We start from the raw sequence: 23,847 nt of genomic DNA, 5'->3' as shown, positions 1-23,847 counted from the left end.
TGATCCTCACTGCTGGCTGGAAGCCCCAAATCTTCCAGGGTCTCATTCCCTGTGTGTAAGAAGACACAGTTCCGGCCCAGCGCGGTGCCTCACTCCTGCAATCTCAGCACTTTGGGAGGCTGAGGCGGGTGGATCACCTGAGGTTAGAAGTTCGAAACCAGCCTGACCAACATGGTAAAACCCTGTCTTTACTAAATACAAAAAATTAGCCGGGCACGGTGGCGCTCACCTGTAATCGCAGCTGCTTGGGAGGCTGCAGAAGGAGAATCGCTTGAACCCAGGAGGCAGGGGTTGCAGTGAGCCGAGGTCTTGCACTCCAGCCTGGGAGACAGAGTGAGACTCTGTCTCAAAAAAAAGGAAGACAAAGTTCCTCATACATTACCAGTATGGGCACTATTGCCTCCCGTCTGTGTCACAGAACGTTAACAGTTACCTTTTAAAAAATGATCTGAACAAGAGCATTTAAGGCGTTTGTCAGTGTCTGGCAGTTAGGAGGGCAATGAAGAGTCGCTATTTTCCTCCTGTCCAGGATTCAGGAGAGGCTGTGTGTGGTTTTTTCCAAGATATAGTAAACGGTGGAGCCAAGTCTCAAGCAGTATTTTTCTGACTCTTCATCCCAGTGCCCATGCATTCTAGTTTTCTGGGGTTGAATATCAGTGTCACGGGTTGCAGTTTGGGTCTCTATGTGCTTATCTCTCCCTGTCTCTCTGTATCTGCCTCACCGTGTGCAGGTCATCAGAGTTCCCTAGAGGTTGGTTGTAGCATCTCTGCTTTCCTTCCTGTATTTAAGCCCAGAGTTGTCAAAACTGAAAGGGTAGCATGATCTCCTACAGCCCTGGTAGCACCCCCTGAGGGTGTTACCCTCTCATAACCTCTTTTGTCCTTCTCTTCACAAGTTCAGAAGTGGTCTCTTTGCTACAGGAGAGCCTTGTTGCATCCTAAAAATTACTAAAACGGACAAGCCTCAGGTCACCTGGAGACATTCCAGCTGTGCTATGGAAAGGCAAGGTTAACCCCTGGTCACTGCCTATCAAAGTCCTGCGCTGAGACCTTGGGATACAGGCCTGCTTGTTCACAGCCTGGTTTATTGATGTTCTTTCAGCATGTGGCCCACTCTGATCTCCAGATCAGGTATTTTCCCTGCTGCCCTGAAGTCTGACAAGTTGTTACCATCTTGTTCCTGGGGAGGTTGTTTCTTGCATCTGATGTTTGTTCATCAGAGGGCTTCATGAGCTGCAGGAAGGGCTGAGAGAGGACAGATTGGGACTACTCACATCCTATCCTGTGCCCTGTTTCCACCTGAGTGGGCATTGGTCTTTGTCTAACAGACCCCGGGATGCCTGGGGAGTCAGAGGCTCCTTGTGTTAATCCTCCAGCTCACACCTCTCTGACCTCCATTCCTGCTCTGGCAGGTGGTGAATCCTAAAGCCCATCTGGCAGGTGCTGCTGAGGCTCAGATGAGATGCTGATGTCCACACAAAGTAGATCCCGAGAAAGGCCTTTTCTGCCCTTCTTCAGTACCCTCCCCCTCGCCTCCCCTCCCCTCTTCCTTAACGAAACGTAATTTGTAACCACAGTCTATTTGGCACGTTTTGCATTTTCTGAACAAAGGCTTTATTCCTTAAAAGTACATGAATTCTTGTTTTCCATTCTTCTGATTAAAAGAAAATTAACATTTGGACACGTGGTTCCCCCAAATGACTTATTTCTGGAGGTCACCAGTCCTAGGATTTGGAAAGATTCCTTGCCAGAGTCAGTGATTTCATGACATCTGATGTGTGTGGGTGCAGGACACTCAGCCAGGCTGATGACCCATGCCTCCAAGCACTCCTGGGCTGGAATTCCCATTCGTAAGGGAGGCAGGAAAGATGATTTTGGCTGTTTGTTGGGTTCAGGATAGCCACAGAGCCACAGATAACAGAGCTAGAAAGTCTTCAAAGGGCATCTCATCCAACCTACTTGTTCAGAGGGTGATGAAACAGGCCCCACGAGGTCACACAGACGACTGGAATAAGAGCCAGATGAGCATATACTTCTGCAGACTCTAAGGCCCTGGACTGCCTTTCCAGTTCTTGAAGTTTCCAGTCCTGGGGTCACTGCTGGGGAGCCAGCCCCAAGGACCATCTTCTCCATTACGTAGTGTTTGCCAAAAGGAAACTCACCACAAATAATGGAAAGAAACACAGTTGCTTTTGATGATTCACCAATAAGACCATGTCTGGTTCATATTAACCAGCATAAATGAATTATAAATTATAAATGCATGCCAGAATCCAAAATAAAGCATGCTTAGACAACCACAGATGTCTCGGGTTTGGGGGGCCACCTGTGACCCTGCACCCCTTTTTCATTCACACCATTAATCTCATTACCCAACTCAGTTATTACCAGCAGTTGTTTTCCTTAAACACAGCACGGCTAGTTTTCCTTCATTCATCCATTCATTTAATGTGCCTCGAGCGCCTCAGCACGTGTCTGCCTCCTCTTCTGCCCTGCAAGAAGCCTTGCAAATCAGCCTGCCTGGCAAATCGTCTTCAATACCGCTATGTGTCGGGTCCCCCCCCGACCTCTCAGCACCACCCTCCCTCACCACAGGCTGCAGGCTCCTCTACACTGTTTCGGGGTCACACCCCTGCCCTCCTGCATCGGGACTGTCTTCTTACTTGCAGGCTCCCCCACTAGGCTGTGAACTTCATGGGACCAGCAGGCGAGTCTCATTCCTCTTTGTACTGCCAGCCTCTCCAGCCCTGTGGGCTTGTGACAGTGCAGAATTGAAGGAATCCTGTGTGAGCGCCACCATTCCAACCCAAGCAGTGCCCTGGGAGGGTCAGGGACGACCAGCCTGTGTGCACAGACATTTTTGGAAACCACAGCTCCTGCTTGTGTTCTATCTGGCAGGAAGGAGAAATTACTTCTGGTCCATTTTGGCCTCCACACCGTAAAGATGGTCTGTGGTTCACAGCTGGAGCTTTTTTGTTTTTGGTTCTAGCAATTCTGGTGCCTCAGCCTCCTGAGCAGCTGGGACTACAGATGTGCGCCACCACACCCACCCAGCTTATTTTTTTTTGTTTTTAGCAGAAATGGGGGTTCACCATGTTGGCCAGGCTGGTCTTGAACTCCTGACCTCAGGTGATCTGCCCACCTTGGCCTCCCACAGTGCTGGGATTACAGGTGTGCGCCACCGCGCCCACCCTGGAGTTTATTTTCACTTCACTTCTCTCGGGCTCCTCCACTCAAAAGTGACTTTCCCTAAGATCGTGTTTTACTGGCTTTGAAGGCAGGAGGGGTGATTCTGGAATGAAGGCCCTGTGGTCATACCAGGGAGTACTCCAGCCTTCTGCTGGGGTGACTTAGAGATCTGGACCCATCAATAGGAAGCGTGGCCAGATGGGGCTGGGGGAAAATCTTTGCTACCTGTTTTGTGGAGGGCAACTTCTTAGTGCCACTGTTCACAAGGAGAGAAGGCGGACCTAGTGTTACCGGCGGAGGGTGTCCAGGTTCTTGGCCTCTTGAACAAAGAATTGGACAAAACGCACAAAGAAAGCAAGGAAAGAATGAAGCAACAAAAATAGAGATTTATTGAGAACGAAAGTACACTCCACAGGGCGGGAGCGGGTGAGCACGGGGGTTCAAGAGCCCCATTTTCTGGTTTTCCTCTCGCAAGGCCAGAATCCCTCCGCTAGAGTGCTTCCCGCAAGGCAGTTGGAATCCCAGGTTCCACACAGGAAGAGGAGGGGCCAGGCTCCTCCCTGCTGCAAACCTTGTGAACTTCCCTAGGCTCTGCCTCAGTGGGCCGGCTGGCTGGCATTTCTCCAGGGTCCCCCTCCCACCTGGCTGTCTCATAGGACTGGGCCAGAGCAGGCCTGCTGTTCTGGAGCCAAGTCTGAGTGTTCCCACTTTATGGGAACTTAATGTCCCCACTTAATTGAATTAAGAAAACTAAGCCAAGTACATGCCTGAGACAACCAGCCAGCCATCCTGGAGAGCCTAAGGGTCTCCCTGGAGCTCGTGCCCTTCCCAGGAGCCCTGAGGCCACCGGGAATGGAGGCCCCACCCAACTCACACCTGGGAAAGCCAGAAGCTCTCCTCGCTCCCAGCTAGTCATCAGGTCCCAACCTGGGGACCCGTTCACCATCAGCTTTGGGGAAGAAACTTCCCGGTCACTTTATCCTGCCTGCTGTCTCACAATTACCGGGGGGACTCTGGCAGCCAGGCCTTTGTGGGAGCCACCGGCACTTCATGCGCAATGAGGCTGGAAGGCCCAGGCCTCTGAATGTGAGCAGACATTTCAGGGATGTTGGGAAGTTTAAAGGCTGCAGCCTCCCCACTGGTCTCCGCCAGCTGAGCAGTCAGAATGTGGCATGTCTAAAGGAGGGAATCGTAGAGAATCGTAGATGTTATCAGGAGAGTCAAGAAGATCTTGCATAAGAGCAATTGGAAAACAAACAAAAAACAAATCTTGAGAATATAAAACACATTATTTCAAAATTAAGACATTAATTAGAGGCAGTGAAAAACAGAAAAGACACTCCCGCAAAACAAGGGTCAGCACACTTTCTGCAAAGGACCAGCTGGTAAATAGTTTTGGCTTTTTCGAAGCCATTTGGTCTTGTCACAACTGTGGCAGGCCAGTTCTCCCTGACAATCACACAGACAGGACTGCATGACAGTCGACAGACAGGCCTGCACAGCACCCCAGTTACACAAATTTCCACAGTGCCTTAACACTGAGCAAATAGTTAAACCTAGGGAAATCAGTGCTCAGACATCAAAGCAAGAAAGAAAATATATGGTCAATAGAAGCCTTGCACGGACCTCTCCCTAACCTGGAGCAAGTCAAAATAATAGAGTCTAACATTCCTAGTGCCAGGACCTGCCTCGGGTCAACATAATCTGAGACAAGTCAAGGTAACAGAGGCAACTGTTTCAATAGATTCATTGGAGAGTCTAAGGCAGCTCTCCAGACCAAGCTGTAAAGAATAGAAGATAGAAATAATCACTCTGGTACTACAGGAGACAGGCCTGGAAGGCACTGGGGCCCGCACAGCTTAATCAGACTTAGCAAGCATTTTTTTTTTTAATGTTCCAAATGTGATCGGTTTATTTTATTTTACTCTGATGCAAAATCAAAGATCCACAATAGCACAGAGACCAATATATTACAAAGTCATGAAAAAAATGGTGTGAACATGCAGGACACAAGGTACAAACTGGAGGGTCAGATCGTCTCCTCTGACACGACACTACACTGTCGCCGAGGAACACATTTAATAACACTGCGGAACTGAACCGAAACGTGGCACAAACATGACAGCTTCCAGGCATGCCTTCCAGCGCCTCCCCTCAGGAGGGACTCGTAACCCCTAGACTTCAGTGTTGGGAGGATTACAATTTTTTTGGAAGAATAAAAAGTTCACACTTTTGAAATTTCACAGAAGAATTGTAAGGCCAAAACATGGTGGGTTCATTTCTCTTCACTTCCAGGGACAAATCTGATGCTTTCCTCAAACCACATTACACTTCCAGTTCAAATCCTAAGCCAACCTTGCGACCTCCTGCATTGAAGTTCTTTCCATTGATTAAAGCTGATAAAGGGTCAACTTGACTCCGGGTCGAAGGGTCTGAGTAGAACCCAGTCCAATCAGGCTGTCATTATTTGCTTTAGCAGAAAGAGAAGTTCTACAGTCCAGCTTGTACTTAGCAGCAATGCCAAAACGGGTGTTGTTACTTCCACCCGTCCAAGCAAGGTTTATTGGCATTTCAATCTCATTAACCTTCTGGTAGATAGAACCTCCAAATTCAGTGCCATCCTTCACATGTATGTGCAGCTGGAAGTCTGCAGCCTCGTAACCCGGGGCGAAATTATTCTGTGACAATTTGGATTTGGCTGTGTCAAAACTCATCTGACAGCCGACAAGCCACCCTTCAAAGACCAACACAGCCCAGCCATAGACGGTTGATCCAGAAAAATCTATATCAACGTCACTGCCAACACTAAAACAATCCCATTTATAGGAGGCCTTCAATTTCTCACTCTTCTTTCCCGTGTTCGGTACCAATATGGTATCAAAACTCAGTTTCAACCCCTCAGCCAACTTATTCTCCAGAGATTTCTGTCCCAAGAGTATTGTCTGTGTTCCGTTTTTGGGTGAAGGTAAGTCCATAGTTACAGACCTTACATTCGGTGTCTAGGTTGCCTGATGCTTTCCCTGTATCAGTGTAAGCGTGACCAGACGTAGGAAATTCCATTCCACTACAAGACTTGGTTTTCAGGTCTATCTCCACCATGCCAAAGCCATATCCTTTGTTGAAGACATCCTTAGCAGCCTTTCCCAGGTCACAGTAAGTTGGTGTGTTACACATATCTTAGAAAAATCTGTCAGGCTCTTACGAAATCAAAGACCTCCACCCCCGAGGGCCTGTCTCCCGCAAGCATTTTTCTGCCTCTGACCTTCTAGTTGAAACAAAATTAGTTACCAATAGACTTAGGCAAATGCTGTACTGCACATAGGCACATAACCCCAACTTATATAAGCACTAAGAAAATTGTAACACTTCGAGTTGGTCTGGTGGAATTATCTCTGGCCTTCTCCCTGTATCTGGTTACAGCAATAAAATCCCTTCCTTTTTTTTTTTCTTTTTGAGACGGAGTCTCATTCTGTCACCCAGGCGGGAGTGCAGTGACGTGATCTCGGCTCACTGCAAGCTCCGCCTCCAGGGTTTACGCCATTCTCCTGCCTCAACCTCCTAAGTAGCTGGGACTACAGGCGCCCGCCACCATGCCAGGCTTTTTTTTTTTTTTTTTTTTTTTTTTTTGTATTTTAGTAGAGATGGGGTTTCACCGTGTTAGCCAGGATGGTCTCGATCTCCTGACCTCGTGATCCACCCGCCTCGGCCTCCCAAAGTGCTGGGATTACAGGCGTGAGCCACCGCGCCCGGCCAATTCCCTTCTTTACTAGTTTGTCTGCTTCTCATTATTAGGCCTCGAGAAAATGCAGCCAGACCCGGCTTAGTTCCAGGAACACAACTACTTCCCTCGGCCTTTGGCTTGAAGACAGCCATAGACCATATGTGAGTGGATGTCACTGTGTTCCAAGAGAACTTTAGTTACAAAAGCAGGTAAAACCATTTCTATTTTCAGATGACATTATCTTACATATAGAAATTCCTAAAGAACCCACTCAAAAACTATCAGAACTAATAAACAAGTTCTGCAAGGTCCAAGCATATAAGATCATCATATAAACATCAATTGTAGTTTGACAGACTTGCTATGAGGAATCTGAAAATGAAGAGAACAATTCTATTTACGTGACATCAAAAGAATAAAATACTTATGAATGAATTTAACAAAAAAAGTGTGAGACTTGTATACTGAAAACTATGAAATGTCTCTGAAAGAAATTAAAGAAAATCTATAAATGGAAAGATATCCATTTATGGGCTGAAAGAGCTAATATTATTAAAATGGTAAGAGATCCCAAAATGATTCGATGCAATCCCTGTCAAAATCCCAGCTGCTCCCCTTTTATTTTGTGCAGAAATTAGAAAGCTGATCCTAAAATTCATTTGGAAATTCTAGGGACCATAGACTAGCCAGAACAGTCTTGAAAAAGAATAAGGACAGATATATACATTGATGGAATAAAAGAGAGAGTCCAGGCAGGGCATGGTGGCTCACACCTGTAATCCCAGCACTTTGGGAGGCCGAAGCAGGTGGATCACCTGAGGTCAGGAGTTCAAGACCAGCCTGGCCGGCCAGGCACGGTGGCTCACGCCTGTAATCCCAGGACTTTGGGAGGCCGAGATGGGCGGATGACGAGGTCAGGAGATCGAGACCATTCTGACTAACACGGTGAAACCCCGTCTCTACTGAAAATACAAAAATTAGCCGGGCGCGGTGGTGGGCGCTTGTAGTCCCAGCTACTCGGGAGGCTGAGGCAGGAGAACGGCGTGAACCCGGGAGGCGGAGCTTGCAGTGAGTGGAGATTGCGCCACCGCACTCCAGCCTGGGCGACAGAGCGAGACTCTGTCTCAAAAAACAAAAAAACAAAAAAACAAAAAAACAAGACCAGCCTGGCCAACATGGTGAAACCCCATCTCTATTGAAAATACAAAAAATTAGCCGGTTGTGGTGGCGCATGCCCAGCTATTCGGGAGACTGAGGCGAGACAATCACTTGAAGCCAGGAGGCTGAGGTTGCAGTGAGTCAAGATCATGCCACTGCACTCCAGCTTGGGCCACAGAGCAAGACTCCATCTCAAAGAAAAAATAAAATAGAATAGAGAGTTGAGAAATAAACGCTTAACTTTACAGTGAATTGATTATCAATGGGGGTGCCAAGTTAAAGAACAGCCTTTAATAAATGGTGTTGAAACAACTAGATATCCACATGCAAAAGACGAAAGTTGAAACCTTATTTCCCTCATTCATAAAAATAATCTCAAAATGGATCATAGACCTGCATATAAGAGCTAAAACTATAAAACTCTTAGAAGAAAACATACATGCAATCTTCATAACCTTGAGTTAGGCGGAGGCTTTTTAGATATAACACCAAAAGCAGAAGTGACCAAAGAAAAAATAAATAAATTGGACCTCATTAGTATTAAACACTTTTGCTGCAAATGATACCATCTAGAAAGTGAAAAGACAACCCACAGATGAGAGAAAATATTTGCAAATATCATATATCTGATAAGATCTGGTTTTGACTGTTTACTGTTGCTATAAAGGAATACCTGAGGCTGGATAATTTATAAAGAAAAGAGGTTTATGTGGCTCATGACTCTGCTGGCTGGAAGACTGGGCATCTGGTGAGAGCCTCAGACTGCTTGCATTCATGGCGGAAGGTGAAAGGAGCCCACGTGTGCAAAGATCACAGGGCGAGAGAGGGAGCAAGAGAGAGGGGGGAGGGGCCAGGCTCTTTTTAACAACCGGCTCTCTCTGGAACTGATAGAGCAGGAACCAACTCAGTCCTCCTCCCCCCGCCCCGGGAAGGCATTAATGTATTCATGGAGATTCCTCTACCCACCACCTGAATACCTCCCACTGAGCCCACTTCCAATACTAGGAATAAAATTGCAACATGAAGTTGCAAATTTTATAAAAGACAAGAGCCCAGTTAAAAAGTCAGCAAAAGCCGTGGCTCACGCCTGTAATCCCAGCAATTTGGGAGGCCGAGGCGGGCGGATCACTTGAGGTTAGGAGTTCAAGACCAGTCTGGCCAACATGGTGAAACCTGTCTCTACTAAAAATACAAAAATTAATCAGGCGTGGTGGTGCGGACTTGTAGTCCCAGCTACTCAGGAGGCTGAGGTGAGAGAATCTGTTGAACCTGGGAGGTGGAGGTTGCAGTGAGCTGATACCGCACCACTGCACTCCAGCCTGGGTGACAGAACGAGACTCTGTCTCAAAAAAAAAAAAGAAAAAAAAAGTGAGCAAAGGGTCTAAATAGATATTTCCCCATAGAAGATATAATATGAATGGCCAACAAGTACCTAGAAAGAAGCTGAACATCATCAGATATTAGGAAAGTGCAAATCAAAATTACATTGAGATACAACTTCACACCCACTAGGATGGCTATAATTTTTTAAAAAGGAAAATAACAAGTGATGTTATAGAGAAATTGGAACCCTCATACATTCTGGTAAAATTGTAAGGTGGTTCAGCCACACAGAAAAACAGATTGGCAGTTCTTCAAAAGGTTCAACATAGAGTAACAGTATGACCTAGCAAGTCCACACAAAAGCTTGCACACAAATACTCACAGAATCATTTTTCGTAGTTGTAAAAACATGGAGACAACTCAGATGTCCCTCAACAGATGAATGGATAAACAAAACTGGTATATTCATACGATGGAATACTGTTTGGCAGTAAAAAGGAACAAAGTACCGATACAGGCTGCAATATTAACGAACGTTGAAAACATTGTTAAGTGAAAGAAGACAGTCACAAAAGACCATATATTGTCTCATCCACTTATATAAAATGTCAAGAATAGGCAAATCCAATCCGTTGAGATGGAAAGTGATTCGTGGTTGCTTGGGTCTCGGTTGAAGGGTAGTGGGGGGAATAAGGAGTAATTGCCTCTTATGGACTGAATTTTCTTGCCCCAAATTCATATGTTGAAGCTCCTTTGAGCTACCCCATAGTACTTCAAAATAGATTTCTAGGGAGATTCAGGAGGAGTTTTAGAAAAGAGATATTTAAGTTAAAACGAGGCCGATTAGGGTGCCGTAATCCAAATCTGATGGTTGTCCTTATAAGAAGAGAAGATTCAGACACAGAGAAACAGTAAGACAGAGGAAAGGCCCCCGTAAGGATGCCACGAGACAACATCTGAAAGGTGGGGAGAGAGGCTTCGGCAGAAACCAACTGTCTGGGCGCAGTGGCTCACGCCTGTAATCCCAGCGCTTTGGGAGGCTGAAGTGGGTGCATTGTTTGAGCTCAGGAGTTCGAGACCAGCCTGGAACATGGCAAAACTGCATCTCCACAAAAAACACAAAAATTAGCTGGGTGTGATAGCACACCCCTATGGTCCCAGCTACCAGTGAGGCTTAGATGGGAGGATTGCTTGAGCCTAGGAGGCAGAGGTGGCAGTGAGCCAAGCCGAGATTGCACCACTGCACTCCAGCCTGGGTGACAGAGTGAGATCCTGTCTCAAAAAAAGAGATCAACCCTACTGACACCTTGACCTTGGACATCTAGCCTCCAGAACTGTGAGCAAATCGATTTCTGTTGTTTAACCACAGTCTGTGGCATTTTGTTACGGCAGCCTGAGCCAACGAATACACTGCCAGGGGTGTGGGTGGTGAAAATGTTCTAAAATTAGATAGTGGTGATGGTTGCACAACTCTGTGAATGTAATAAAACCATTGAATGGCATACCTTAAGTGGGTGAATTTTATGGCCTGTAAATTATATCTCAATAAAGCTATTAAAAAACAAAAAACAGCTTAGGAGGTATCAGAGAGGATTAGTTTAGAAAGACACACACCTGAATCATTTCTGGTAGAAATGCCTCATTTTGCCCTCCCACATGAATGATATCTTAGCCAGGAGGTGATTTTAGGCTAGCAGTCTCCTTTTCTCAGATCTAGAAACTTCTAGTTTCAAATTGCAGATAAGAAATCTGGTAGTCGGCTGGGCATAGCAGCTCATACCAATCATTCCAACACTTTGGGAGGCTGAGGCAGGGGATTCACATGAGTCCAGGAGTTTGAGAGCAGCCTGGGTAACATGGCTAGATGCTGTCTCTACCAAAAATACAAGAATTAGCTGGGCATGACAGCAGGTGCCTGTAGTCCCAGCTACTTGGGAGGCTAAGGTGGGAGGATTGCTTGAGTCCAGGAGGTCAAAACTGCAGTGAGCCAAGATTGAGCCACTGCACTCCAGCCTTGGCAACAGAGCGAAACCCTGTCTAAGAAGGAAGGAAGGGAGAAAGGGAGGAAGAGGGAAAGGGAAGGGAAGGGAAGGGAAGAGAAGGGAGGGAAGGAAGGGAAGGAAGAGAAGGAAGGGAGGGAGGGAGAGAGAGAGAGAGAGCAAGCAAGCAAGCAAACTGGTAACCAGTCGGAGTCCCTTTTTCACATAGTGTCATATCAGTTTCCTATTGCTGACATAAGTTACCAACAGCCGAGTGGCTTCAAACAACACACATTTTATTATCTTACGATTCTAGCGCTCAAAAGTCTGGCATGGGTCTCTCTGGGCTAAAGCCAAGGTGCCAGTGCATTCTTCTGGAGGCTCTGGGTGAGCTTCCTTGCCTCTTCCACCTTCTCTCAGAGGCTGCCCATATTCTTGGGCTCGTGGCCCCTTAGAATGGGGCCGTTTTCAAAGCCAGCCATGGGGGTTAAGTCTCTCTCACATGGCATCACTGACCTTTCATCGGCAATCTCCCTCTGACCTCCTGTGCCTCTGTCTTCCACTGTTAGGGACCCTTGTGATGACACTGGGTCCAGTGGCTGCAGGTGTAATGATCCATGATAATCTCCCTTTTTGAAGATCATCCGATTAGCAACCTTCATTCTACTTGAAACCTTAATTCCCCTTTGCCATGTAACCTACATATTCACAGGCACTAGATTTGGGCATATTGGGGTGGATGTAAGGGGAACATTCGGTACATAAGTAATCTAATATTGGCTTCCAGGAAGAACAAACAGATAACTTATGTACAGAATGTTATCCTTGGAGTTCAGAAATTTCACTGGAGTGCAAAAAAAAACAAAACCCTAGATAACCATAAAAACATAATAAAACATTAGAAGTATAAAAATACTCTTCTATTATAGATAAGTTTTAGGTTAAAGAAGAAATCGGCCAGGCATGGTGGCTTACGTCTATAATCCCAGCACTTTGGGAGGCTGAGGCAGGATGATCACTTGAGCCCAGGAGTTTGAGACCAGCCTGGGCAACATGGCAAAACCCTGTCTCTACAAAAAATACAAAAATTAACTGAGCATGGTGGTGCACACCTGTAGTCTCAGCTACTCAGAAGGCCGAGGTGGGAGGATTCTCTGAGCCTTGGGAGATCGAGGCTGCAGTGAGCTGTGATCACGCCACTGCACTCCAGCCTGGATGACAGAATGAGGCCTAGTCTCAATTTGAAAAAAAAAAAAAAATCAATGTTAAAACCACAAATTAAAAAGAAATTAATGAAAATGAGAAAACTTCAGAGCAACATTTAAGGGATACGGTGATAGCATACTGTAAACACTTTTGTTATTATACAACAAAGAATATATATAAATGGGCCAGGCGTGGTGGCTCACGCCTGTAGTCTCAGCACTTAGGGAGGCCGAGGCAGGTAGATCACTTGATGTCAGGAGTTCAAGACCAGCCTGGCCAAGACGGCAAAACCCCATCTCTACTAAAAATATAAAAATTAGCTAGGCATGGTGACACATGCCTGTAATCCCAGCTACTCAGGAGGCTGAGGCAGGAGAATTGCTAGAGCCCAGGAGGCAGAGATTGTAGTGAGCTGAGATCACGCCATTGCACTCCAGCCTGGGCGATGGGAGTGAAACCCTGTCTCCAAAACAAAACAAAACAAAACAAGACCAGGCGCAGTGGCTCACATCTGAAATATTAGCACTTTGGGAGGCAGAGAAGGGCGGATCACCTGAGGTCAGGAGTTCAAGACCAGCCTGGCCAACATGGTGAACCCCTATCTCTACTAAAAATACAAAAATTAGCCAGGCATGGTGGCAGACGCCTGTAATCCCAGCTACTTGGGAGACTGAGGCAGGAGAATCGCTTGAACCCGGGAGGTGGAGGTTGCAGTGAGCCAAGATTGTGCCACTGTACTCCAGCCTGGGTGACAGAGCAAGACTCTGTCTCAAAATAAAATAAAAATAAAAAAGCAAAACAAAGAATATATATATATATATATATATATATATATATATATATATATATATATAAATGAATTAAATATTCAACTTAAAACACAACAAAATAGGCCGGGTGCAGTGGCTCATGCCTGTAATCCCAGCACTTTGGGAGGCTGAGGTGGGCGGATCATTTGAGGTCAAGAGTTCAAAACCAGCCTGGCCAACATGGTGACACCCCATCTCTACTAAAAACACAAAAATTAGCCGGGCGTGGTGGTGGCGCCCATAATCCCAGCTATTTGGGAGGCTGAGGCAGGAGTACCGCTTGAGCATGGGAGGCAGAGGTTGCAGTGAGCCGAGATCCTGCCTCTGCACTCCAGCCTGGGAGACAGAATGACACTCCATCTCAAAAAACAAACAAAACAAAACAAAACAAAAAAACCCAATAAAATAAATAAAAAGAAATTGTGACCGGGCTCGGTGGCTCATGCCTGTAATCCCAGCACTTTGGGAGGGCGAGGCGGGCGGATCATGAGGTCAGGAGATCGAGACCATCCTGGCTAACACAGTGAAACCCCGTCTCTGCTAAAAATACAAAAAATTAGCCAGGCATGATGGTGGGCGCCTATAGTCCCAGCTGCTTGGGAGGCTGAGGCAGGAGAATGGCATGAATCCAGGAGGCGGAGCTTGCAGTGAGCTGAGATCGTGTCACTGCACTCAAGCCTGGGCGACAGAGCAAGACTCTGTCTCAAAAAAAAAAAAAAAAAAAAAAAAAGAAATTGTGAGGAAGAAATTAATAAAGACAAAAGCTGAAAATAGTGAATTAGATAACTGAAATACTGAAAAATAAAATTAAAATATGCTTCTTCAAAAAAAAATTGAAAACTCACAATGTGCAAGAAAGAAAAGAGAAGAAAAAGCACAGAACACAAGGAACGAGAACTGAGACAGACTCACAGGGGCAAACGAGAGGAAGTTAATTTCCAGGGGATGTTATTGCAGTTGCATTTCAATAAATGTCCACCCATTCTACATGCAATAGGTGATTTTCTTACAAATCAAGTAAGTAGAAATGTTGGTAATAGGGGAACTTAAATTGGACAGAATTTAAAAACCAAACTAGTACCTGGGGGCACCTGGGTGTTTAACCACTGGGGGAAACCAGATACCTCCGGCCGTCCTTGAAGAAATGTGCATTGTAACTGTGAATAAACGAGCAGGCTCCTGTCAAGACAACCATCCCGGAACCATCCCGAGACTGAGCCAGGAGCCTACCAGGTCGACCCCGCTCTGCCACCGTTCACTGTGGGGATTTGGGCAGGTCCTTCCTCTCCCTGAGCCTCAGTTTTCTCCAGAGGCGGCTCCAAGATGGCAGACTCTGGAGCCCCGCGGGGCAGGTGGAGGTGGCCAGGGCAGGGGGTGTTAGGGAGGAGGAAGGAACAAGCATAGGGTGAGAGTGCTTCTGAGTCACCACCACCTCTGCCTGCTTCTGCCAGAGCAGCCCATTCTCAGCCTTATTACAGAGTGGATTTTCTCGTATGATTTCATCTGAAAAAAGGTTTTGCTGCTAGTATTAGTCAGGGTTCTTCAGAGAAACAGAGCCAACAGGATATATAGTGTGTAGACAAATAGAAAGAGATTTATTATGGAGGATTGGCTTATGCAATTATGGAGGCTGAGATGTCTCATGATCAGCCATCTGCAAGCTGGTGGCCCAGGAAAGCTGGTGGTGTGGTTCCAGTTCACACTTGAAGGCCTAAAAACAAGGGGAGCTGGTGGTGGGAATCCCAGTCCAGGTCCACAGGCCTGAGAACCAGGAGCTTCAGTGTTCTGGGGCAGGAGAAGATTGATGTCCTAGTAGATGTCAAACAGAGAGAGAAAGTTTGCTCTTCCTTTACCTTTTTGTTCTGTTCAGGCTCTCAACAAGTTGGATGATGACCCTCTGCTGCCCCCGCTTTGCCCCGCGTTGGTGAGATCAAACTTCTTTCATCCACTGATTCTCTTCTGGAAACACCCTTGCAAACGCCACCAGAAAGAAGGTTTGACCAGCTCTCTGGGCATCCCTTAGCCCAGTCAAATTGACGCATGAAATTAACAATCACACTGTTGAAACAAAGTGTGAAAACCAGGTGATCCCCCAACTTCCACGCTCCTTCCACCTCCACACTGTTCATAACATTCACCTGCCAAAGTTCATTGGTTTTGCTTTGACGACTTTCTAGTTTCTTTGAATGATAAAGATGTTCATAATTTAGCCCCAAAATGGAGATGAATATGTGTGTGACTGTGTGTGTGTGTGTGTTCCTTCTTTCGCAAAATCACTGCTTAATTTGGAATATAATTTCAACTTGCTTTTCCCAAATGACCTAGAGCTTGGGAAGAGCAGAGGGCTGATGAGCCTGTGAGGTGGGTAGATAGCTTCCTCACACATGCCCGACTTTCTCCTTGGAGAATGATGAGGTTTACAGCCTTTAGGTAAAAATAGCTTTGTGTGGCTTCCGCCAGGAAGACACTTAAAAAGGGAGAGAGGATTAGGTTGCTAAAAAAGAAAAAAATCTACCAAATTGCTACCATAATTTTGGAATTCATTTTTGCAAAACATATCAGGAGACATAAAGATGATCTTGCCTGCTAACTCAGTAATTCCATTTCTGGGCTTTTGCCTCAAAGAAGTAAATTTAACTAAAATAAAAGCTCAGTGGACAGCAGCTCACTGCCGTCTCCTCTGCCACAGCGAAACACCGAAAGCAGGAAAGCATGCTCAGGGTGAAGGGCAAAGGGTACTGCAAGTTCAGAGGCTCACAGTCCACTCCTTCACGTATTCACGAAACACTTCTGATAACGTGTGGGCACCAGGCATGGTGCTAGGTGATGGAAAGAAGAGTGCCCAAGATGCAGAGGGCTTCCATCTTAGGGTGCTGGTGGGCAGAAAGACTGGAGGCACACAAACCTACACCCACAATTCAGCGTGAGAAGGGAAGTACAACAAAGGTGGGGACACACAGAAGGGACCAGAACCAGCCTTGGCACTCAGGGAAGCCTTCTTGGAATAAGTGACTTTTTTTTTTTTTTTTTTTTTTTTTTTGGAGACGGAGTCTCGCTCTGTTGCCCAGGCTGGAATGCAGTGGAGTGATCTCGGCTCACTGCAAGCTCCACTTCCTGGGTTCAAGCGATTCTCCTGCCTTGGCCTCCCTAGTAGCTGGGACTACAGGGATGCACCACCATACCCAGCTAATTTTTGTATTTTTACTAGAGACAGGTGTCACCATGTTGGTCAGATTGGTCTCGAACTCCTGACCTCAGGTGATCCACTGGCCTTGGCCTCCTAGAGTGCTGGGATTACAGGTGTGAGCCACTGTGCTCCACCAGAAGTGACTTTTGAGCTGAGTTATGAAAGTTATGGTGGTTGGCCAGAATGATGAGAGGAAGAGGTTGGGGGCACAGAGCATGAGCAAAGACTGGGTGGCAACGAGAGGCTGCCATGGTGGTGGGACAGAGAGAAGCTCTGGGGCAGGAGCTGAGAGAGGAACCAGAGCTCACTGACCGGTTCTGTGTGCAACATGAAGGCGCTTTTTCCTAAGAGACACTAAGAGCTTTTAAGCAGCAGAGTGACAGGGTCAGATTCACGGTCTGGAAATGTCACTCAGACTGCCTGAAGGAAGGTCGACATGGCCGCAGCCAGGCCAGCAGTGACGGTGGCCCTCCAGGGCAGAGGCAGCATCCGTGGAGAGATGACGTGGACGCATGTCCTGGTTCCTCATGGAGCAGAGCCCTCGTTTCTGGGAGAGGCAGAGCGGTGCAGTGGCTGAGTGTGATCTTGGAAACCTGACTACATGGCTTGAAATCCCAATTGCTTCACTGTGCGACCCTCTCACAGGGCTGGTGAGAGTGTCGAAGGAGCCGTCACATGTAAGGCACCTCCAACAGTACCTGGCAAGGGGTGGGTAAGAGCTCGCTGAGTGATGCTAATGAGGTTGTCACTGTTATGGGCTGCTTGCTGACACAGGCAGTGAGAGGAACACCCACATGCCTGGCATGGGCCATTGGGAGGATGGCATGCGGGCTTTGGGGGAGAAGTGGATGAATTGGGTTTGAGCATGTAGAGATGGAGGCTCCAGTGAGTGAGCAGATGGAGACATCCTGCAGGCTGTTGACCATACAGGTTTGAAGCTAGGAGACAGGCTGAGTCAAAGATAGTGATTGGGACCGTGTAAGGGTGGAAGAGGTGGCTGAGCCCCTGGGAGCTGATGAGATAGCCAGGGAGAAGGTGGAGGGAGAAGAGAAGAGGGCCCCAAGAGAGCTCTATGGCAAAGGGATGGACCAGGAAGGGTTTTTTTCTAACAGGAAATATTTGAGCCTGTCTAAATGTTGATGGAAGGAGCATATAGAGCACAAGTACACTGTGGAGAAATGGCACTCAGTAAGAGTGGCCTTTAGTATTTTTTCTTATCATTATTATCACCATCATTACCACCACCATCAGCATCACCACCATCACCACCATCATCACCATCATCACCACCATCACCACCACCATCATCAGTGTGAAAGGAAAATATCTTGGGCCCCTTCAAGCTGGGGACTACTAAGGGCAAATCTGCCTCTCATTCTATTCAGAGTCACCCCTCTGCTCACAGAGACAGATGCCACTCTGATTGCCTCCTTTGGAAAGACTTAATAGAAACTCAAAAGAATGCAACCATCTCTCTCTCGCCTACCTGTGATCTGGAAGGGAGGGGGTGGGGGGGCTTGCTTTGAGTTGTCTCTGCCTTTTTGCATGGAACTAATGTACTTCTTTGTTTTTTGTTTTTTTTTTTTTTTTTTTGAGACAGAGTCTCGCTCTGCCGCCCAGGCTGGAGTGCAGTGGCCGGATCTCAGCTCACTGCAAGCTCCGCCTCCCGGGTTCACGCCATTCTCCTGCCTCAGCCTCCCGAGTAGCTGGGACTACAGGCGCCCGCCACCTCGCCCGGCTAGTTTTTTGTATTTTTTAGTAGAGACGGGGTTTCACCGGGTTAGCCAGGATGGTCTCGATCTCCTGACCTTGTGATCCGCCCGTCTCGGCCTCCCAAAGTGCTGGGATTACAGGCTTGAGCCACCGCGCCCAGCCGGAACTAATGTACTTCTTACATATATTCGTGGATGTCTTCATGTCTCCCTAAAATGTATAAAACCAAGCTGTGCCCTGACCACCTTGGGCACATGGTGTCAGAACTTCCTGAGGCTGTGTCATGGGCACCTCCTCAACCTTGGCAAAATAAACTTTCTAAATTAACTGAAAGCTGTTTCAAACTTTGGGGGTTCACACCAGTATCACCACCATCATCATTATCACCATCACCACCATTAGCATCACCACCATCATTACCACCATCACCACCATGATCACCAGCATCACCACCATCATCAGCATCACCACTATCATCAGCATCACCACCATCACCATCACCTCAGCATCACAATCATCATCATCATCATCATTACCACCATCACTATCACCATCATCACCATCACCACCACGATCACCAGCATCACCACCATTAGTATCACAACCATCAGCATCACCATCATCATTACCACCATCACCACCATGATCACCAGCATCACCACCATCATCAGCATCACAACCATCACCATCACCATCACCTCAGCATCACAATTATCATCACCATCATTACCAACATCACTATCACCATCATCACCATCACCACCATCACCATCACCTCAGCATCACAATCATCATCATCATTACCAACATCACTATCACCATCACCATCACCACCATCACCAGCATCACCACCATCACCACCATCACCAGCATCACCACCATCACCATCACAACCATCAGCATCACCACCATCATTACCACCATCATTACCACCATCACCAGCACGATCACCAGCATCACCACCATCAGCATCACCGTCACCACCATCAGCATCACCATCATTACCACCATCACCACCATGATCACCACCATCACCATCACCTCAGCATCACAATAATAATCATCATCATTACCACCATCACTATCACCATCATCACCATCACCACCACCATCATCACCATGATCACCAGCATCACCAACACCTTGATCATCACCATCATCATTAGCAGCAGCATCACCACCATCACCACCACTACCATCAAACATCACAACCATCATCATCATCATCACTATGACTATCACCACTGTAACCATCACCACCATTATCACCACCATGATCACCAGCATCACCACATCATTGGCATCAACATTATCACCATTACCATCACTGCCATCACAATCTTTTTTTTTTTTTTTTTTTGAGACGGAGTCTTGCTTTGTCGCCCAGGCTGGAGTGCAGTGGCGCCATCTTGGCTCACTGCAAGCTCCGCCTCCCAGGTTCACACCATTCTCCTGTCTCAGCCTCCTGGGTAGCTGGGACTACAGGTGCCCACCACCACGCCTGGCTAATTTTTTTGTTTTTTTTTTTTTTAAAGTAGAGACAGGGTTTCACTGTATTAGCCAGGATGGTCTCGATCTCCTGACCCCGTGATCCACCCGCCTTGGCCTCCCAAAGTGCTGGGATTACAGGCGCATCACAATCTTTAATATGAGAAGACTGGTCAAGGAGCAGTGATGTAGATTATGGCATCATGTTATGCAGCTGATAGGAGTTATTTCTAACAGTTATAACGACATGGGAAAATGCCTATAAAGCTACATGAAGAAAGCAATAGAAAGCATTGTATATGCAATATGTTAACTATGGAAACACATCCAAAACTACTTGAAAAAGAAATACAGGAAGGAAATGCACTCAGAAGTAATAGTGCTATTTCAGGGTGGTGGTGATATGGCTGGGCTTCTTTCTGAATTTGCTATAATGAGTCTGGATGAGTTTTACGATTTAAAGCACATTAAGCTTCATTTTCTAAAAAGAAACAAAGATGGGCACCTGGGGACTGCCTGAGCTAAGGTCATAGCAACCTTGGGTAAATCCCTGTTCTTCAAAGGGCTTTGATTCTGTCTTTAAAAAGAGGGAGTGGGCAAAAGAGCCTTTCCCCAAGGTGTGCCCTCAGAGTCTCTGGCCCAACAGTGATGTCCCAGGAAGGAGAGGCTGTGTGGTTAGACAGCCTCGGGGACCTGGCACTCTCACACCGTGTCCTAGTATCTACAGCCAGGGGTGTCCCCAGCTGGCTGCAAGGCTCAGGCCCTTATTCTGTCACCACACTCTTTGCTCAAAAGCCACCTCCCTGTGTGCCTGGGCTCAAGTAGCCCCAGTGACTACCGACTTCTTCCCGCCCATCTCCAGTCTCCTCAGCCTCTTGGTTGCTTTCTCCATTCACAGTTTCATGAGAGCAAGAACTCTGGTATCCGCAGCCCCTAGGATGTGCCGCCTCAAGAGTAGGGATGGTGTTTGTTGGGTGAATAGATGAACACAATAGCCCTTCTGGACTCACAAGGCATATTAGTGCATCTAACCCAGTGCCTCCCCCACCCTGGGGGCTATTAACATGCTTTGGAATTGGGTTTCACAGAACATACTTTGGGAGACACTCCTCCAAGACGACCCTGAGCTTCACTGCAGCTCCGCCATTCTATAAGTGGTTCCCATAAACATCTCTGCTATAGGCTGGGCAGGTATCACGAGCATGGCGGATGAGCGTGGTGGCTGCGCGGCTGCTGGCTGGACCCCAGATCCCTGCGTCTGGCTGAGTCCTCTCCCTCTCCTGCTTTTGGCTCTCTGAGCCCTGGAGCTGCCTCAGCCTGGGAAAGAAGTGCAGGAGGGAACTTGCCAAAACAAGGTAGAGGCCTTTCCTGTAGCATCAGTTTCTGAGAACGCTTTCAAATTGGCCAACGCCACGGAGGAGCAATGATTGAAGGTGGAGGAGGGGCTACCTCAGCTGCCACTGTGGCCAGGACTACAGGGCTGCTGCCTGCTGCTCCCAAGGCTTATTTTAAGTGCAAACAGATGCTGTGTTTCTAAACCTGCCTCCTCTGTGTGAATCAGAGTAAAAGAAGCCACATGAACGGGGATCCCTGTGCAGAGGAACCCCACGGGCATCCATGGGCGGCTGGGCAGTGTGGTGGTGATCACAGTCCATTCTATTTTCAGTAGCCGCAGTCTGAGGCCCTGGGAGAACCCAAGGGACTCTGAAGCCCATTTGGCCAAAAGAATCTCAGAAATGTCACTGAGCATGTGACATCAGTCTCGCCATGACAGGAAATCTGGCCATTTCCTAGTTCAGTCCTGGTAAGGAGGGAGGAATTGTCTCAGATGTTATAAGCTGAAATGTTATAACCACATTCTTTTTTTTTGTGGGGGTGGGGGGTGGGATGGAGTTTCACTCTGTCACCCAGCCTGGAGTGCAGTGGTGCAATCTTGGCTCACTGCAACCTCTGCCTCCCAGGCAGAATCAAGCGATTCACCTGCCTCAACCTCCCAAGTATCTGATTACAGGCGCCCGCCAGCAAGCCTGGCTAATTTTTGTATTTTTTTACAAAATTATGGGGTTTCGCCATGTTGGCCAGGCTGCTCTCGAACTCCTGACCTCTGGTGATCCTCCTGCCTCGGCCTCCCAAAGTGCTGGGATTCCAAGCGTGAGCCACCACACCCGGCCGCCTCTGTATGGTTAACCTTCTCCCACAGCATTTCCCAAGATGGATGTGTGGAATATTGATCCCTGGGCCAATCACCAGTGCCTTAGGAGCAAAGGTGTCTGATGCTCGAGATGGGGAAATGCCCAAATGCATAATCTTCCTATGCCTGTCAGAGGCAACTTGCGCTCACATCTCTATATGTCACATCTCTATATGCTGCAGTGTGCAGCACAGTCTCAAATTATTTGAAACTCTAGTAGCACCCACTCAAATAGTGCTCTGTAGACAACAGGCTGAGAACGCCGGCACAGAACGTAGCTGTGAGAACTGGGAGTTCCACCCTTAGCTCTGCTACCAACTTGCTGAGTGACCTGGGGCGAGTACCTCAGTGTCTCTAACCCCTGATATACTGGTTATGTGCTCCTGCTAAATCTCATGTTGAATGCCATCCCCAGTGTTGGAGGTGGTTGGATCATGGGGGTGGATTTCTCATGAATGGTTTAGCACCATCCTCTTGGTGCTTCTTCGTGATAGTGAGTGAGTTCTTGCAAGATCTGGTTGTTTAAAAGCATGTGGCACCTGCTCCTCTCCCGTCTCTCTTGCTCCTGCTTTCACCGTGCGAACTGTCTGCTCCCACTTCATGTTCTGCCGTGAATAAAAGCTCTTTGCTTGAGGCCTCCCCAGAATCCAAGCAGATGCTGGCACCATGCTTCCTGTACAGCCTGCAGAACCATAAACCAATTAAAAGTCTTTTCTTTTTTTTTCTTGAGACAGAGTCTCACTCTGTCACCCAGGCTGGAGTGCAGTGGCACGATGTCCGCTCACTGTAACCTCTGCCTCCCAGGTTCAAGTGATTCTCCTGCCTCAGCCTCCCAAGTAGCTGGGACTACAGGTGTGCTCCACCATGCCTGGCTAAATTTTGTATTTTTAGCAGAGATGGTGTTTCACCATGTTGGCCAGACTGGTCTCGGACTCCTGACCTCAAGTGATCTGCCTGCCTCAGCCTCCCAAAGTGCTGGGATTACAGGCATGAGCCACCGCACCTGGCCATGCTGAGCTAATTTTTGTAATTTTAGTAGTGGCAGTGTTTCACCATTTCAGCCAGGCTGGTCTTGAACTCCTGACCTCAAATGATCCATCCACCTCGGCCTCCCACAGTGCTGGGATTACAGGCGTGAGTCACTGTGCCCAGTCATCTTGTCTTTATAAATTACCCAGACTTGGATATTTCTTTTTCTTTCTTTCTCTTCTCTTCTTTTCTTTCTCTCTCTCTTTTTTTTTTTTTTTTTTTTTTTAAATGAAGTCTCACTCTGTTGCCCAGGCAGAAGTGCAGTGGTCTGATCTTGGCTCATTGCAACCTCTGCCTCCCAAGTTCAAGCCGTTCTCCCACCTCTGTCTCCCAAGTAGCTGGGATTACAGGCATGGGTCATCATGTCCAGCTAATTTTTTGTATTTTTTGTAGAGACAGGGTTTCACCATGGCCAGGCTGGTCTGGAACTCCTGACCTCAAGTGATCTGCCTGCCTCAGCCTCTTAAAGTGCTGGGATTACAGACGTCAGCCACCATACCCGGCCTTCAGGTATTTCTTTATAGCAGTTTAAGAACGGCCTAATACACCCTCTTTCTTCTCTTCAAAGAGGGGCGATGGATCCTGCTTCTCAGGGCTCTATATGAGATGAGATGAAATGACAATTCCTAATATGGACGAGGAAGCGGAGCAACAGAGACTCCCAGGCTGCCCGTGTAGCTGCTGTGGAGAATGGCTTGGCAATATTTAGTGCATGCCCCAGAAAATCGGTAGTCCCACTTCCAGGTAGGATCCCAGATAATCTCTTGCAAATATGTACAAAAAACTTGCGCAATAATGTTTGTGGTTATGTAACTGAATGTTGAAATGACCTTTCAGCCGAGGAGCCAAGATCC

At 47.3% G+C, this 23,847-nt stretch overlaps 1 pseudogene; it reads right to left on the bottom strand.

The window, feature by feature from the left end:
* Window positions 1–5,068: 5,068 nt before the first annotated feature.
* Window positions 5,069–6,378, bottom strand: LOC102136797 (non-selective voltage-gated ion channel VDAC3 pseudogene; annotated as a pseudogene).
* Between the last annotated feature and the right edge of the window lie 17,469 nt (window positions 6,379–23,847).

This window comes from Macaca fascicularis, chromosome 7 (genome assembly GCF_037993035.2).
Source record: "Macaca fascicularis isolate 582-1 chromosome 7, T2T-MFA8v1.1".
In the NCBI taxonomy this organism is placed as follows: Eukaryota; Metazoa; Chordata; class Mammalia; order Primates; family Cercopithecidae; genus Macaca; species Macaca fascicularis.
The sequence above is the reverse complement of the archived record's forward strand: the minus strand, read 5'-3'. Positions and strand labels throughout refer to the sequence as shown.